Genomic DNA, 14,714 nt, shown 5'->3' with positions numbered 1-14,714 from the left:
ACACTCTGTCGGAGATATAACCCGCGGTATGACCCAGCCGGAGTTATAACCCGGCTGGGACTTGGTAAACCGGCAGACGGTTAAGGCAGATAGTCAAGACAGATGGCTAAGATAGATGGTAAACCAGCAGGAGGTAAACTGGCAGATGTTAAGTCAGGTGATAAACCGGCAGATGTTAAACCAGATGATAACCCAGCAGATGTTAAGCCAGATCATAAACCGGCAGACAGTCATAACCCGGCAGACAATCATAACCCGACAGACTGTCATACTGGCAGATTTTAAGTCGCCTAGAGTTAACAAGTCCGAGCCGTTAAGAAGCCCAAGATGTTAAGAAGCCCATGAAGAGAAGTCAAAATAGTTTATTTCTTAGTCCGAGATGGACTCTACATGTAACCCGCCCCTTCAACTTATATAAGGAGGGGCAGGGCACCCCAAGAGGGGGGAGAGAAGTAATCTTAAGGGTTAGACATAACTAGGAGAGCCGGTTTACAGCGACTCCCTCCTGAGCATAATGAGATCTAGCAACAAACAGCATGTAGGGTTGTTACCGGATGATATTTCCCGGGGTCCGAAGCTGTCTAAATCCTTGTCTTCTGTTGCGTCTCTCGATTCCTCACACTAGGACATCTGACGTAACAATTCCACGACAGTTGGCGCCCACCACGGGACTACGCGCACGATGGTGTTGATTTCTTGGAGGGATTTCTCTCAGGGATCTACAAGCTCGCGATTGACCGGAAAAAGAAGAACCGATATTGGAAAGGGTATCATCAAAGAAGTTAGGGTTTGCTGTTGAGCCGCTGCCACCGACTGTATAATCCATCAAGTTACCGTGTTTTTTGCTGTTGTCCGGAAGAAGAAAAGCCAGCACGAAGAAGATCTACGTCGTCAGCTTGCAGATGGAGACAAAGATTAGGGGGTTACATGTTCAGCGTCTGCTACATGCGCGGTGATAAACCGCCAGCATGGGGTAGTCTTCAGCGGAGCCGGAACATTCAATGTTTGCAACCAGATGTGTTGGTTTTGAAGCTAGCAGCATGTGGGTTTGGCGTTTCATGCGTTGCCGAGGCAACATGATCTGTCGAATTAGAATATGAGATCAGTTATTTCGGATGCAGTTGCGTGTCGCCAAGGCCGAGAGGAGTTTTGCGGTAGTTGTTGTACGCCGCGTCATACAAATCCGTATCCATCCGAGGAGGAACAATCTGTACTAAAGCTGGCAGGATTTTTTACTGCATATTTGGTGGCCGGATCAAAAAGCACCCGTCACCAGTTACGACTCAAGCTCAGTCTCCAAGAAATCAGAAGACTTGGCGGGTTAATCCAGCTGTCCCTGACTGCCAAAATCTATATAAATTCCATGGTACAACCTGTGATGGACGTGATACAAGGTGTGTGCAAAAGTTGATTTACGCCTGAGGCCACATGCCACGGGAAAACTGCTAGCTCTGATGTTTGGCGTGCCTACTTCAGACAAACCCAATGGAAAATTCTTATTGTGAGTTCAGAGGAGGACACGGATGAGAATCGGTCAAACCGGCCATGACACGGAAAGTAGATACGGCCTCAGACTCCGCCACCATGTCGCAGTCGCGCCTCTAAACCGCCCCTCCAGTGTCGTGCCGTCTCCGCGGTGGCCAGGCTCCAGCCATCGCCTCCAGGCCGGCCCTGCTACTTCCGCCGCCAGTCGTCCACAGCAGGCTCAGCCCTCGCCCCGCGGCCTCCAGTCATCAGTCCGCCGTCGCTGTGGCTAGCCGCGTCGCCAGCGCGCCCACCTCCATCTTTGATCCGGACCACCCTAACGAGTTGCCGAGCATGCCTCCGTTCGCCGCTGAGCCTCCGCCATCCGCACGCCTAGATCGAGCCGCTTGACCCGGCGATCTCTGTCGTCCCATATTGAGTCATCGAGTGGCCTCATCTTTGCTCCTGAAAACAGCTCAAACTGCCTCCGCCGGTCGACCTGACGACCTTACTTCCACTTCAAATAGCCTCCGCTGGTCGATCCGCCACGGAATCAAAATCGAAGTAAATGATTATCAGCAACAAAACAGTCCATGACCTAGAGTCGGGTGATGCTGCAGGTTCTCTTACCCCCTGCGCCAGTTTACTGCTCCCGATCAACTACGCATGACGGAGCCGCTGCGACCTTTTTTCATAAACTGCCCAGAGAGCTCCCCTAACCCGCCATGATGAGCCGCCTCTCCTTACTTCCGGACAGGTCCGCTCCATCACCACTGGGCCGCCGTTGTGATCTCCGTCTCTGCGGTGCTCCGGTGCCTCCGAGCCGACCAGCTGATGCCTTGCCACCACTGTGGTCCGCCTCACTGCTGCAGGTTCATCCTGCATTGAGCTCCGCATCCCTAAGCTGCGATAAACCACCGGTGCCCCTCTGCTGGGAGTCATGCGCTTCCGCGTGGCCTCTGTCTCATAGACCGACCGCCACGCTGCACCGATCCGCTTTCTCCGTCGCTCCGGGCCGCTACCTCCACTGGTCTCCAGCTGCCGCCGCAGCATGCCTTAGCCGCTGCGATAAACCGCCGGTGCACCTTGCCCCTAGACCGCGGCCCTGACCAGTCATGGCTGCACCTCGAATCACCACTACCTTGAAGATGCACCCGCTAGCGTTCTGATGTTAGCAAACCATGGGTTAAGCCGGTTTAGTTGCCACCGAGCCATAGTGCTTTCGATTTGCCGTCCTGGGCCCTGCTGACGCCGCTGCTGCATTTTTTGAACCGCCGCGCCACCGGGTCACCTTCTGCTTCCGTTGACCCCGCGCCAAGTGACCTGCTACCGTCGACACGCCTGTGCTCACTTTCTGTTGCGCTCCGGCGCCGGCTTACTCACGCTGGCCGCTCACTTCGCTGCTCATCCTGATCAACACGGCCTCAAGCCGGCATCGTTAAACCGCCTCACCTACATCGTGAGCTGCCAAGCCAGCCCGCCAGCATGGCTCCGCCTCGCTGGGGACACCCTCGAGCCGCCTAGCCTTTCAGTTGTCGTGGTCGTGCCTCAGTCCGCCTCTCCTTCATGAGCCGTCTCTACCTCGGACTCGCCCACCACTGAACCGCCGACGCTGGCTCACCTGCGACCCAAGTCAGCGCCTGCAAGTATGTGGCTACGAGCCGGGCTTTGTCGCCTAAACCACCAAGAGTCGTTTCACCCTGAGCCGGCCATACCTTTACTCCCGTGGCCTCGATAACCCACCGCCGCAGTTCGCCTCTGCCGCTGAGGTTTGCATCCACCGCCGTAGTTCGCCTCTGCCGCTGAGGTTTTTGTATCCGCTGCCACAGTTCACCTCTTCCACCTTTGTTTTGCATCTGTTGATGCAGTAACCCGCCGCGGGCCCCGCGACTTCACGATTGAACACTGAGTCGTCACCTCTGGGCCAGGTAGAGCCGGCCTCGCTTCGCCGTAAATCGCTACGGGTCCGCTCCCGCCTCGACGACCTAGCATGGTCCGCTGCTAACTTAAACCATAGAGTCTACTGTTGATTTTGCAAGTGCGGCTAAAGAGAGGGGAGGAGATGGGGTGCCGGCTGTCCGTAGGAAGATTAGACTGCAAGTCAAGGGATGGCTAGTAAAAAAATTGTGGAAGCAATAAAAATTTGGACCAGTTGGCAAAGAAACAATGTACACGGTTGGCTCGACGTCCCAGGAAAATATCAGAGACGACAAGATCATCTATCATCCAAATACATCAGGACAATTATTCAGCGCCGAAGTGGAATTATATCGCGGATATGGAGTGCATAGAATCGTCATTTTGCACTAACATTTATCCTTACTACCGTGCTCAACAGAAGTGCTTACGCTCCATCCCTTGCGGTCTGGTCTACATCAACACATCGGGCCACACCTATCTGTATGAGCTATTTATTGAGTATGAGCAAGTCACTGCTTGGGTAGCCCAGTTTTGTTCCAACAAATTGGAGGCAAATTATCATCATCCGCCGTCTGCGTTGGATGGCTCAATGGATATGCGCACAAGTCGCCGCCACTACAGTTCGGTTAACATCAAACAGCCAGTTGGAAGGAGGCATTGGCCAATTTCCTGACACGGCTCATACGGGATCATTTATAACCCACCGCAGTTACCTCAACATTCTATGGACTCACATCGCGCTATCAATGCCAATGATATACACCTCCTGCTATCGTCAAATACGGAGAATCTCAAGACAACTCCTCGGGTTGTCTTAAGACTCGGGCGCTACAATGACATGACTCAACAAATCTTGCCAGTTTCAGCAGGCTCAAGAACTCCGGATCATTGGAGGGAAGATAACCCGGTCCCGGAGGCTACCGCCATATTGGTGAAAATATAAAGGTCATTAGAAGATTTCCGGCTCCAGGGAAGTCAGTCTCACTGGATCTCTCAAATATCCAGTTTATAATCTGGTTCAAGGGAAATCTGTCTCCCACAAAGCTCTAAAGCTCTCAATGTCCGGTTTAAAATCCCGGTTCAAAAAGTATATTATTTGTCACAAAAGTTTGAGTTCTCAGAAAAAGTTAAAGGGACCAAAGAGAGTCTGTTGCAAAAGCACAACTCAAACATAAATGCCCCTTGAGCACAGCTCAAAATATTTCTTGGGGGCTCGTTCTATTTTAAAGAACAAGAGTAGCTATAACCCTTGTGATAGGATATAAAAGCCAGGCTTGGAAGCCAGGTGTATTCACCTAAAACCCCAGGTTATCCTGCCTGTATTCTGGAAGCTTCTCCATAGGGTAATCCTAATTGACCCGACGAACTCTTAACAGTCAATCTTTTTCCAGCAAAGACCCTGAACTTGTTAAGGTTAAAACGCCGTTTTGTCATGAGAGGGCATGGTTTACGGATAGCAAGGAGAAGCTCAGGATGTTAAAGCTGGCTTCCTTGAAACTTGGATAATTCGGCATGTGATGCTTGATGCACTCTGACCCCGCGTACTCCTGATAAGTCTATCTTTAAATAAGAACTGAACTTATCTGGGTTAAAATGTCGAAGTGGTAGTGTGAGGGCCGGCTCACGGAAAGCACGTACCTTCCAGTGGTTAATACTATTTCATTGAAGAAGATATTTTGGCTCGGCGGCCTATGAAAGCCTTGGATTTTTTCTGTTGATTTGCTTTGAATGTCTTTTTGGAGATTTTTTCTTTTGTGACATAGTAATTCTCTGGTGTTTATTGACTTGGCCTGGCTTTGACTATAAGTTGCCAGTATGAGATAATTCTCCGATGTTTATTGACCCGGCCTGGCTTTGACTATAAGTCGCCAGTATGAGATAATTCTCTGGTGTTTATTGACCCGGCCTAGCTTTGACTATAAGTTGCCAGTATGAGATAATTCTCTGGTGTTTATTGACCCGGCCTGGCTTTTGACTATAAGTCGCCAGTGTATGATGAGAAAATATCCGGTGTTTATTAACCCAGTATGGTTTCGTACGTTTAGTCGCCAGTATATATTTGGATTGCGCCATTGGAATCATGCGCTCATAAATCATTGGGTTATATTATTCAAATAGCCAACATGGCTGGATGTTTATTATGGTTATCAATAACCAATATTATGATTGAGGTTTTCAAAGTTGCTTCAGCGCAACGGGTATTATTTTATCAATAGGTATGATTTATTCTACAAAGGAATAGTCCCGAGTCGCTGCAGGCTTACGACCCGGCACTTGCGGGCTACATTATTCAAGTTGATATTACATGAAATATGCAAGTCTCATGTCGCTACAAGCATACACCATGACACTTGGGGGCTAATGCAAAGTCATTTTACTGGCCTTGTTGAAGACCCGACTCATCACATCATAAGGAGCGGACCCTTGGGGGATACCAATTGCTCCTATCAACAATTTAGGGTACACAAGTTTTATTCCATTATATTAAAGGGCCCACTTCTCAGTTGGTAAAGCACAAAGCTCTTAACCTTGTGGACGTGGGTTCAAGCCCCATGATGGGGTTTACATCATATGATGTTCTTTTCAAAGAAGTATATATAAAGTCCCAGCTCAATATTATCTTACTGAGCCGACCCTTGGGGGCTACAAATCACTGCTCAAATCTACATGATTATATTTACAAAGTCCCTGCTCATTATTGCATAATGACCCGGCCCTTGGGGGCTAGTCTGGTTGAAGTTTTTATGAGCACAAGGCAATTTCAAGTCCCAGGTCGCTGCAAGCATGACAACCCGGCACTTGGGGGCTACATATGTGGAATACTCAGTTTATGAGTAATAATTGAGATGAACAACATGGATTTCTTCAAGCTTTTGACATTCATATTGAAGCAAGTCTTAAGCTTTTACTATGTTCCCTTCTTAAGACTTGGGGCTACAAGTGATAGGCATATAAGAGGTATATTTTCAAGCTTGATGTTAACTACAATTATGACCCGGTGCCATCAATATTTATAAATTGGCAATTTTGGCAATGATAAACCGGCAAGTTCTACATCCTTAAACCAGCTGAGGATCAGCTGAGTATTTCAAGGACCAATATTTTTGTTAAGCATTGGGAGCTAAGTTAAATGAATTATTCTTCATAATATTTCTCTGTGACAAACCAATGTCAGCAAACTGATTATGAAGCAGCCTATTGACCTGGATCTTCTAAAAGAAGGAAATGACAATGAGTTCAGGATGATCAGGTGCCGTCTTACAAAAGTTCTTAAATCGGAGCATAATCTATCAAAATTGTTCTTGTGTTTGTTTTACAGGATCAGTTTAACATGGATAAATCCAAATTAAACTGGGGGCTGATGTCGGGGATATACCCTGCGGTATGACCCGACCGGAGTTATAACCCGGCTGGGAATTGGTAACCGGCAGACAGTTAAGGCATATAGTCAAGACAGATGGCTAAGACAGGTGGTAAACTGGCAGATGTTAGGTCAGGTGATAAACCGGCAGATGTTAAACTAGATGATAACCCGGCAGATGTTAAGCCAGATCGTAACCCGGCAGACAGTCATAACCCGGCAGACAATCAATACCCGGCAGACAGTCATAACCCAGCAGACAATCAAAACCCGGCAGACAGTCATAAACTGGCAGAGGTTAAGTCGCCTGGGGTTAACAAGTTCGAGCCGTTAAGAATCCCAAGATGTTAAGAAGCCCATGAAGAGAAGTCAAAATAGTTTAAGTCTTAGTCCGAGATGGACTCTACATGTAACCCGCCCCTTCAACTTATATGAGGGGCAGGGCACCGCAAGAGGGGGGAGAGAAATAATCTTAAGGGTTAGACATAACTAGGAGAGCCGGTTTACGGCGACTCCCTCCTGAGCATAATGAGATCTAGCCACAAACAACATGTAGGGTTGTTACCGGATGATGTTTCCCGGGGCCTGAGGCTGTCTAAATCCTTGTCTTCTGTTGCGTCTCTCGATTATGCACAACCCCTCTCAAGCTACCACATAGATGTGTTGGCCTCATGACTAAGTCCTCACACTAGGACATCTGACGTGACAATTCCACGACACACTCCCTCACCGTTTCGACCGTCGATGATGGTCGCTACTCCTTCTTCCCCTAGTTCGTAACAAAGGTCTAGCACAAAGAGAAGAAGGAGAAGCGACCCCCATGATAGCAATCAACATTCTTCCTCTCTCAAATATATATATGGTGGACACTCTCCCTCACTGAATGACACACAAGGAGCCAAAATAGACCTAAAGTCAACCCGTTCCATATATCAAGCAATGACATAGAAAAAATGCCCTATGTTTTGCCGAAATATCATTGAATTCCCGTTCTGGCAAATCACAAGCACTCCATATGCCCTACATTGTAGCACAAGTCGTGCTAAAATTCATGAAAAATTTCGGCATGACCTTTGCTAAAGACAAGATATATCGAGCACCTGAAATTTGCCGGGACGGAAACGAATCAACATTCCAGCAAAATATAGGCCACTCAGAGGCACATTGCAAACAAGAACACTAAGACATCCTCTATATTCAAAATGCATCATCATCGACATCAATGACATGGCAACTATATAGCACTAGCTATTTCATCATCGGCATTTACAACACATTATTATTTGGCTATTCTCACCTAGAGGTCTTAAGGGGTCGACGATGGGGACGACTGCGGGGATGAGGCAGGGGCAAACTTGATTTCTGCATAAACAAAATATAAACAAAATATATTAACCACTTACTATAAATAAACTAATCTTATTAAGCACTTACTATAAATAAACTAATTCTATTAAGCACTTACTGTAAATAAACTAATTCTATTAAGCACTTACTATAAATAAACTAGTTCTATTAAGCACTTGTTATAAATAAACTAGTTGTATTAATCACTTACTATAAATAACCTAGCTAGTTAACCTAGATAATTTACCTAATTAAACTAGTTAATCTAGCTAGCCAACCTAGTTAACCTAGCCACTACAAAAAAAGACACATCCGTGACATTTCGGGCCGAACAAAAAAAATATGTCATACATATGACACTTCTATGACGATAATTGTGACAAAACCCGGTATCATCATAGATGTGGTGGGCTCCTACTTATATGACAAAAAATCATGACAGAAAATGGGCTTTTTGTCCTGGGCGGGCCGGAGACGAAGCTGCATGACATTCTTTGGGCCATCCATGACGGAAAAAACCATGGTAGAAGCGAGGGCGAGGAAAATTTCAGGGAGTTCCCGGTTACGGTGGGTGGTCAAGGGCCGAGCGATGCGCGTTTCTCTCATACACGTACACGCATGTGTGCGGGGCGTTGGCTCTAACTGAACCAGAGCGAGGCGTTGGGCTCTAACTGAACCCGACCGATTGCACTGCAGGCTACGCGTTACTGAACCCGAGCAATCGATCGATGCCTGTTAACTGAACCCGATCGAGCGATTCCTTCGTTACTGCTGCTAACTGAAGTCGATTGATGCTGCCTCTCTGGATGAATAGTGAGTGTTGCGAGGGGGTTGGATGAACAGTGACTGGTGGGAGTGGATGAACAGGACCCGTGGCGTTGCCTCTGGATGAACAGGACCCCGATCAATCGAGTTGGTTGGGGCTGGATGAACAGGACCCCGTGGAGGGCTGGATGAACAGGACGACCCCGTGGAGGGTTGGATGAACAGTAGATGGTGGAGGGGTGGATGAACAGTAGCCCGTGGAGGGGTGGTTTAACAGGAGCCCGTGGAGAGGGGTGGTTGAACAGTAGCCGGTGGAGTAGCGCACGGTGGAGGCTGGATGAACAGGAGCCCGTGGATGAACATTCACAGATGGAGGCTGGAGGAGGTCGATGGTGGATGAACAGTAGCCCATGGAGGATGGAGGAGGTCGACGGTGGAGATGAACAGTATCCGGTGGAGTCCCGTTTTGCGGTACGCCACACCCCCCCCCCCCGATGAACAGGACCCTCATTTCGATCGTAGCGCTCCAACACAAGTCCGTTTCGTCCGTTTTGCGGAATGCCACACCCCTCCCGATCAACAAGACCCCTGTTTCGACCGTAGGAGGTTCATCTCCTCCGTTTTGAGGTACGCCAGACCCCTCCCGATGAACAGGATCCCGTTTCGAACGTGGCCGGTCGAACACAAGGCCATTTCCTCCATTCTGCAGTACGCTAGGCCTCGTTTCCATCGCATGTTCCATCCAAGCCCTCCCGATGAAAACAACGACGCATTCCATTCCGACCTAGCCGGTTGGCTCCACATGAACACGATGACGACGTTGTTTCTCCGTTCCAAACCAGCCATGTACACGAGCCCTGGCCGTACGTATGCGCGAGTAGGCGTTCGAGACCCCGCCCGTATGTACGTACATGGCCGTATTTTCTTTCTTGCACCCTGGCCACTGTACGTACGTGTACATGCTACGTGCGCGCCTCTACTATGACACGTGCGCTCCTCTACTACGACACGTGCACGCCTCTACATCCACCAGTATGTACGTACACGTTCATGACCAGAATGACAACGCTACGTACACTTCGACCAGGTGGGTCCCGACTGTCAGGCACTTCCTTGCGTGCGAAGATGTAGCTGGTGGGTCCCAATAGTCAAGGGGGCAAATCGTTTTTTTTCAGATGCACTTCCTTGCGTGCTAAGATGTAGCTGGTGGGTCCCAGCAGTCAGGGGGGCGAATCGTTCTTTTTTGCTCGGACGCACTTCCTTGCCTGCGAAGATGTAGCTGGTGGGTCACAGCAGTCAGGGGTAAACGTTTTTTTCACCAAATATGGTGGCCCGTCCGGTGGGTCCCCGTTGTCATGTGGAGGAATAATTATTTTGCCCGTAATAAGGAGGCACTTCCTTGCTGCGGCCGTGGTCCCAGCTGTCAGCCTCTCCACGTACAGTCCACGTCCGATGGAAGCCGTTCCTTGACCACGTTGACCACGCCGCACTGAGAGCACCAGGGCGGTGGACAAAGGCAAGGCGTAGGAAGGGGACGACGCGAAGTCGGGGAAGACGCGGCAGTGGATGCCCACGCGTAGAGGAGTACGAGGGTTCACTCGTTCGGCTGCGGTGTGAGGCTGCCGTCGCCGCAGAATAACAGGGGGTGTGGGTGCATAGAGGGATGGCCTGGCCAGCGGTGGGAGTAGTAGGGGGCGGTGAGGCCTCCGCGGCATCACAGCCGGCCACGGGCGGCATGACAGGCGCTGCTTTGGGTGGCTGGAGCAAGAAGACCATAGGTTGAAGAAGCACTACGGTCTTTGGATGGACATCGTACGGTCACTGGAGCTAGAATCGTTCATATATTGACTAAAGTTGACAAAGGCCTCCGTCCCAGTCAACTTAGTAGGCCCACAAGTCAGCCTCCCACCAAGGTGGGTCCCAGCTAGCAGGGGGTATTCACTTTTTTGTGTGTAATAAGGAGGTACTTCCGGTGGGTCCGAGCTAACAGCGGGGGGAACATTTTTTCGTGAAATACGGTGGCCCGTCCAGTGGGTCCCAACAGTCAAGGGAAAATGTTTTTTTCACAAAAATACGGTGGCCCGTCCGGTGGGTCCCAGCAGTCAGGGGGAAATGTTTTTTTGCGAAATACTGGTGGCCCGTCTGGTGGGTCCTTGCTGTCAGGTGGAGGAATAATTATTTTCCGCGTAATAAGGAGGCACTTCCTTGCGGCTGCCGTGGACCCAGCTGTCAGCCTCTCCACGTACAGTACTCTTCCGATGGAAGTCGGTTGTTGACCACATTGACCACGCTGCACCGAGAGCACCACGGCGGTGGACGATGGTGAGGCCTAGGAAGGGGACGACGCTGAGTCGGGAAAGACGCGGCAGTGGAAGCCCGCGCGGAGAGGAGTACGAGGGTTCACCGGTTCGGCTGCGGTGTGAGGCTGCCATCGCTGCAAATTAACAGGGGGTGTGGGTGAGTAGAGGGATGCCTTGGCCAGCGGTGGGAGTAGTAGGGGGGCTGAGGCCTGCGCTGCAGCACAGCCGGCCACGGGAGGCGGGAGCAAGCGGTCCCGCCGGCGCTGCTTTGGCGGCTAGAGCAAGAAGATCAGAGATTGAAGAAACACGATGGTCGTTGGATTTGACATCCAATGGTTACGTCTGCTAGAATCGTTTGTTGACGTATATAATAACTAAAAAATCTTGCATATGCGTCAATTAAACAGGCCCACAAGTCAGACCACTCCCTCTTTTTTTAATAATTTATATATAGCTCATGGCAACTTCTTATGCAATTTATTGCAGTCATTTTTTTGGTTGGCCAGGGCCAATTTCGCATATTTCTGTGGGTTCCAAACTATTTTTAATACCAAAATGTTGAGCCAGATTTAAATTACTTTGAAGATATATTTGAATTAGGTTAATGCCCAGTGAAATAGGAATCTGAAAATGTGAAAAAAATCAGAAATTATAAAGTAATTGCCAATTTTTCATCTGTTTTTATATTTACAACCCATTTCATATTACTTTCAAGATTTGCAGGCGTCTTGAAAGAGTTGCAACCTATCAGGGCCTAAAAAATAAGTAGGCCTGGATTGGGTATTCTTCAAAAAAAATAAACTGGGCTCATTTTCACAAAGAGAAAATAGCTGGGCTGGTCACATGGTGAACATAAAATATAAGCCTGGGCTAGACGGGCCACAGCCCAGTTCAAACCCTGCTCCATCTTAACAATAATAATAAAAAATACTACTCGTGTAGCTACGTCCCAGGTGTCAGCCGATCTTGTGTTGTTCTCTTGTCTATTGACTATATACGCTCACAATGTCGTGGGTCCCAGATGTCAGGAAAACACTAGGAGGAAGCAATTTATTTTTCCATACGCTGACATGGTGGGCCCCTACTGTCATCCTCTCCATGTACTTCTGTCGATTCCTGTTGTTTGTTGAGCATGTTGACAATGCGAGAGGGCGGCGGCGCGGCGAGCGCACCAAAGCACGCGGAGGACGTCGGCGTTAACGATTTAGGAGACGATGGGGTGGTGATGCGTGCGCTGAGGCGCAACCAGCCGTGGGAGGCGGAACCAGGCGGCCCCGCCGGCGCTGGTTTGGTTTTGGCGGTTGGAGGAAGACAGGACTGAAGAAACACGACAGACTATAAAAGCAGCAGGAGTACTTAACAACCTTAACTGAAACCAGTAGGGGCACTTAACAACCAAAGCTGAAAGCAGTATGAGTACTTATATAGGTTCAACCGTACAAAGCACGCCTCGAGCAGTGCTACTTTGCCTATAGTTAACCAAGGGTGAGGCCGCCAAGCTCCAGGACAAGGCCTAGGCACCACCCCGCGCATCCACAACCTTCTAAAAGCGGCTTCATCTTGCAACATGGTCAATAAACAGGATATTCACTTTAGAGCCATGGAAAAGCATGAACATAATCTTTTGTCCTATTCTCCAAGATGGACGGGCCTTCATTATTTGAGACCACCCATGAATAAGTATCTTTTCACCTCCAGGGGGAATTGAGTAGCTCGACATAAACATCATGTTGTGACCAAGCGCAAGTCTGACCCGACCATGGTCAGGCATCTGTATAGGAACAATAGAACTGGGCAGTTCCTGTTTCAAGAAGATCACAGCTGTAAAACTGTGTATAAGCAATAGTTTATGAACAACATATATAACAGAAAACAGCTCATACCATAAGTTTCTCGACACAGTTGAACCTGTGTAATGAGCCCAGCAGTGGCACGCATATCCCACGTGGCCTTCCACCATTGAAACGCCCCACAAGGACCTCAAGACAATCAATAAAGTGTAGGAACTTGTGGATGTCGATCCAGTCAACTTCAGTGCCATCAGTAACAGCCGAGTTATTACAGAGTAACAAACGAGCAGACTACTTAACTCTGAAAAAACCTACACGTGCCACCAATTATAAGAAAATATTAGTTAGAAGTAGCATCTTCGTCAGAGATTCGTTGCTACTTCTAAAGCTAAATTGTGATTAGTTAGACAGAATAGGTGGATTAAGAAGTAATCGAGGCAACAAGAAAGAACCAGATACAAAACTAACATGGATGAACAATTGGAACGACGTCGGGGTGGAAGATCACAGTGAAGATGAGACCAGGTTCTGCTATTTCCATCAACATTCGTGCGCCAACTTTCAGTCTGTAACACTTGAGAAAGTTTATCCAAGTTTGGCCATAAAAAAAGCAGCGATCTTCTTGGTTCATGAACCCAACTCGGAACTTATATCCATGGCTTGTCTTCACTGTGACCATTAAACTAGTGTATTCAGTTATGGCAAGGCCGAGCATCCTGAGTACATGTGTTCTGGCAGAGCAAATAATACACTGCAGGAAAAATAATATGAGAACACAGCATGTTCAAAAAAAAACCGCCCTCCCGGATAGAAAAGAGGATTCTAGGAACATACTGTACGCGTTTCAAAATGATGTGTTAGGATGAGAAGGAACAAGTGTGGCGTCTCGCTGAGGGCGCAGAAACCTGTAGGGTCCTCACACTTTGGGCACTGCAAATGAAACACACTAGATTTAGTAGGAAGAAAAATGCATCAACGGCGGCGGTTGCCATCCTAGGATTACCTGCGACCAAGGGACTTGGATTTATCAGGGATGGATGAAGAATTCGTACCTGGTTCTCCATGAGAAAACCCTATGCAATCGCCGAGAGGGGGTTTTCTCTGAACAAGAAGACAAGGGAGAAGGGGATTCAGGCCGAGTGAAATATTGTCGCTTCGTCCGTCCAGCTTACTACTAAATCTGGAAAGGGGGGGTTGTGATTTGACGGCTCATTGGGCATTACTGCAGCGCTACGATCGGGGTGTGTCTATCGTGATCTTGTGCACTCTAATTTGTGCATATGGCATGTGGACCCCATTGCCAGTTGCCCCACATATCAGTGAAAGGAAGTAGAAAGACAGGAGTAACTAGTTAGACATAAATATATATTTTGACAGAGAGATACTCCCTCTGTAAAGAAATATACAAATCCTTTATATCACAGACAGGCTCACCTTGCCGAGAAATATACTCCCTCTGCAACACATGGGCATTATGGGGGTTCAGCTTTTTTTATGGGGGTTCAGCTGAGCATATAATACTCAGATACGCTCACGGTTCTGGACTTTGGGCCGCAGGCCGACCCTGCATGTTTGGGGGGCCATGTGTTCTACCTCAGCGCTTTTCATATTGCAAGCGATCGGTATGGTGCTGGTTTTAGATGCTGTCGCAAGGCGAATACACAAAATTGAATAAAGCACGGCAGCTGTTGGAATGAAATCGAATGATAGTTCCTAACCAGCAATCAGAGTTGCAATTCTATCAATGATATACCATGTGATAAATAA

Source organism: Triticum aestivum, chromosome 5B, assembly GCF_018294505.1.
Source record: "Triticum aestivum cultivar Chinese Spring chromosome 5B, IWGSC CS RefSeq v2.1, whole genome shotgun sequence".
Taxonomy (NCBI): Eukaryota; Viridiplantae; Streptophyta; class Magnoliopsida; order Poales; family Poaceae; genus Triticum; species Triticum aestivum.
The sequence above is the reverse complement of the archived record's forward strand: the minus strand, read 5'-3'. Positions refer to the sequence as shown.